Below are 4,708 nucleotides of genomic sequence, written 5' to 3'. Positions count from 1 at the left end.
TAAAAGGAATAAATAATTCTTGCAAAAATTATCTAAACAAAACAGCTGTAACTAGCTCAATAATTTCATTCAAAATATTCAGCCTTTACCATTTATCATTTCATGTTAAATCATGGATGAATATGTTATATTAAAGTTTAATTATAATCTGTCTACGTTATAAGTCTTTCTAGCCCGTTTGTCACTAATAAAACAGCATATTCTTATTCATACAAATGACATTAAAATTTACATGAACGTTTAAAACGCATCGGGAACACATTACTGTACTTAACGTATGAAAAATTAAACATTGTTTTATCTATTAGATTTAAGTAGATGTTCTTTACTTACCGATGTCCAGAACAAAATCATTCAAATTAGAACCCGTGCAAATATCACAGATTGTTGGATTGCCTTCAAGTATCGCTGTAATATAGTTATATTTATGTTAGTTTTGTTGATATGCACTATTTCGTGAAATAGCAAAAGATTTACATTAAAAGGTACAACTACTGGACCATACATTGGTTACACTACCACAGCAGATGTGTTTACTCCGTACTTTTATAGCGTCAAAAACTATAATTGTCTCAGTTGTATTCTATGATAACTGTTATTTGTCTTTTGACTGTTTTCTGCAAAGTTTGTTGTGTTTTTATCTTTTCTTAATATTCTGTCGATTATATTTTAACAGATTAACAGCTTTATTTTTTCTTCAATTTTCTTTTAAGATACAGACATTTTCTTAAAGGCATAAAACTAAAGTTGCTTACTACCAAAACACAAAACAAAACAAACCCAATTATACTATCAAATAAAGGAAAACGAACAACACATGGTTTTAATAGCGTGAAGATAATTGCTCAAATTGTAGTATGGATGAACCAGTTTAACGTGCGCTCTTTTTTCCAGCCTATCTAGACCATATGTTGTAAAGCTAAAACACACAGTAAAGAAAGAAGGATGATAAACGGAAAAAAAGAAATGTCTAGTTAATGAAGGCACGTCAGAAGGTTAATTTATTACCGAAATGTCTGATTTAAATGCTTCTAAGTTTTATATCTGTAGTACTTTCATATTTAGAAATCATCAAAGCACTGTTTCGTACAAAAAGTTGGTATCAAATTATTGTTATTGTGATAAATTGCAGTCTATCTTACTAAATAAAGATAGTGTTTGTAAAGATCGTGTTCAGATTAGAAAATGATTGATTACACAAGGGCAAAGTATATGTGATTACGAGTTACGTCTCGGATGCGTGGTCTATAATATACACGAATAGGGTTATTCCAGAAGCCAGTATTTCAGTATCACACGTTAATATGTAAACAACTTTACTGACCTTTTCCAATATTAATGAAATGTATGAGAACAACGAATAAAATGTATACAGCAAAACATTTAAAGATCTGATATATTTGTACATGGATTAAATTGCTTGCACACTTCCTCTTTAAAAAGAAGAAGCAATTTTAAAGTAAATAATTCAAAAACTAAATATAAGATACTCACTAAATTTACTCAGATAATAGAGCAGACCAGAATCGTTTGGATCAAGATTCATATCTTTCAAACAAAAATATCCATTATGGGTCTCATTAACTGCAACCCTAATACAAATGCAAATGAGAAATATCACTGGCATTGTGCTGTCTTTGTCAAATTGAAAAGCCTTTTGCACATATTTTGATTTCTTTAACACCAAAATGTGTAACACATTCATATCCCTTTGGAAATGTGTATAATCTATTTAAATCGAATTGTATGATTGAAAAAAAATAATACTATATAAAAAATAATGCTTTAAAAATTCCGGAGCGCGTACCAATGTACCTTCATCAGGAAACATAAACCTTTTAAGCCAGGAATGCATACAATCTATATGTATGACCAAAAGGGAATTGAAGCGATTAGACAAAATCCTCATAGGTCAACTTTGCATAAGAGACCCCTATTTTTTTTAATTATAGTTCATAATCAGTGATAAATAAAAAAAATGGATTTTTTCAAGCCGCTAGAAAGAGTGTGATTTAAATAGTTTCATTTGAGATTTGATATGACTTGCTTGAGTGTTCAGGTTTGTTATGACATAAATGTAGAAACCCATTTAACGTTATAAATACAAATATTAACCATATCAAAACATATTGATTTTGTAGTGAACAATTTCATGCATTTTGGTCCTCAGTGCTCTTCAACTTCGTACTTTATTTGGCCTTTTTATTTTTTTTTGGATTCGAGCGTCACTGATGAGTCTTTTGTAGACGAAACGCGCGTCTGGCGTATATACAAAATTAAGTCCTGGTATCTATGATGAGTTTATTTACTTAACACAAACGAGCAAGAAGTATAGTATGACGTCCATTTTCACTGAACTAGTACACAAATGTATTCAAGGGCCAGCTGATCACCACCTCCGGTTGCGAAAAATTTCTCGCTGCGTTGAAGACCCATTCAGGTTAGCCTTTCGGCTGTTGTCTGCACTTTGGTTGGATTGGTGTTTCTTTAACATATTCCTCATTTTCATTCAATTTTAATTCCTTTTAGTGTTAGATCAGAAAAATTAAAATGAAGAATTCTATATAAATAAAACTGATCTGTTGACAATTTAAAAGAGTAATTGAATATGATCAGGAACATACTGTTTTATACTTTTGACATTGCCTTTTTTGTTTTTAATTAAAACAATATATTTAGTATACGTAAAATGTTAATACCGCTCTGTATGGAAAGGTCCCGATCTAGCATAACATTCACCAATTGATATTAATTCACCACCGAAAAAGATATGTAATTTTGTTGTAAAGAATTTCAGGTATCCTCCATTGAATGAACCTCCAGTTATATTGAACGTTTTATTTTGCCAGCTGCATTGAAAAGAACACAAACTCTGACCTGGTGAAAAAAGCATATATAAGTAAATTATTGTTCTTAAATACTTTAAATACATGTAATTTACTTTTAAAATTCAGTAAATCAAATTACCAACAAAATATTTTCTCAAAACTCATAATACAGGGTTTGTTTCCTTGATGGTGTGACTTCACAGTTCTGGCTTGATCATCAGTTTGCCAAAAAATCGGTTCAATCCAGTGCTTGAGGCCGTCTTAAACTTGCAGTTAGGAGAGAGTTTGTTTTCAATCCATGTTTAAGGCCTCGCAATTATTTTGAGATGAAGAACCGCCATAAAAAGACTGTTCCTTTGCTTTTTTGTTTAAATAAAAAAATGAAAAAAAAAATAAAATATAGTGGCAGGTCGCCAAGAAGTATTTCCCCCTAAAACTTGCATTTGTAGTCTCAAATATGTGACACGGAACACTTTCGGAGGGGTGTTCGAAAAAAAAAAAATGAGCGCTAGAAATGTCTATCCAGGTAGCAGAAAATATATACTTTTGCGATACCTTCCAAGCAATACAATATTTTATGCAAATAAATATAATTTTTGAAAAAGCAAATTTGATACATCAAATACTATTCGTTTCTACTCGAACGGTTTGACGGAATAAACCAAATCTCGATTTTCAATTTATTATGAATTAATGGATAGACTACTGACAATGGCAAAATTACGACTGCAGATTCACGTTATAATATGGACCGTGGGATATATACAAACTATAACGACAACAACGGGCTTGTTTATGTGACCTGCAAAGGAACAATAAAAGAGTAACGAAAGATACCAAGGGACATTCAAACTCATAGATCGAATATAAACTGACAACGCCATGATTAAAAAAGAAAAAAAGACAAACAGTAGTAGAAAACCCCAAAAATAAGTCTTACCTGATTTGATTAGAGTGAAAAGACAGAAAGAAACGACACATGCTTTAAGAGAGTCCATTGTTCTCAAATAACAAGGTGTGTATTGATGATGACTATATATATAACTAATAATGTAATACCATCTGCTGACAACATTAGTCATTTGCATCAGTTGTTTTAAAATAAAATATACACCATACGTTATAATTATGATAAAAATATGAATAAATCTACTGTTAAAATTTAAATGAACAATGTACTTATGATGTAGTGAATTTGAGACAAGAATGGCAAAAACAAAACTGGTATTTTTTTGGCCTCTTGTTGAATGTTATCTCAATGACTATCACGACACATTTTTTTTTGAAGACTTAGTTCACGATGTACGTGACAAATAAAAAAAATAATATTGTGCTTTCTTTATATCTTCTTTTTAGTTTTCTATGGGATCACTTCTGTGAGTATAAAAAACTGGATGACAGGAATTAGCTCAAAAGTGGCGCTTAAAAAAGGGACGAAAGATACCAGAGGGACAGTCGAACTCATAAATCGAAAAATAACTGACAACGCCATGGCTAAAAATGAAAAGAACAAACAAACAAACAGACAAACAAAAGTACACATGACACAACATAGAACTCTAAAGAATAAACAACACGAACCCCACCAAAAACTAGGGGTGATATCAGGTGCTCTGGAAGAGTAAGCAGATCCTGCTCCACATGTGGCACCAATCGTGTTGCTTATGAGATAAAAAAAAGTCCGGTAAATAGTCTAATTCGGTAGGTCACATTTATGAAAGGGAAGTGTATTGTAGTTACGACGTAAGGGACATATCCGATATCATTAGTGAAACGGTTATTCCATAACGGTCAATCAACTCTTGATGGCGTCCGTAAAATTTACGAAGAGATGATTTCAACTTCACAATTTTGAACTCTTGATTTAATAGCTTCCTTGT

The 4,708-nt window shown here is 31.4% G+C and overlaps 1 long non-coding RNA gene across 1 annotated transcript; it reads right to left on the bottom strand.

Moving 5' to 3' along the window:
- Positions 1-333: 333 nt before the first annotated feature.
- On the bottom strand, positions 334-2,874 carry LOC143046608 (uncharacterized). Its single transcript, XR_012969181.1, has 3 exons — positions 2,700-2,874; positions 1,495-1,592; positions 334-408 (listed from the first exon to the last, which is right to left on the bottom strand). It is a non-coding gene; the product is annotated as an uncharacterized LOC143046608 (long non-coding RNA).
- Positions 2,875-4,708: the final 1,834 nt, after the last annotated feature.

This window comes from Mytilus galloprovincialis, chromosome 9 (genome assembly GCF_965363235.1).
Source record: "Mytilus galloprovincialis chromosome 9, xbMytGall1.hap1.1, whole genome shotgun sequence".
NCBI classification, from domain to species: domain Eukaryota; kingdom Metazoa; phylum Mollusca; class Bivalvia; order Mytilida; family Mytilidae; genus Mytilus; species Mytilus galloprovincialis.
This window is presented reverse-complemented; position numbering and strand designations above follow the sequence as displayed.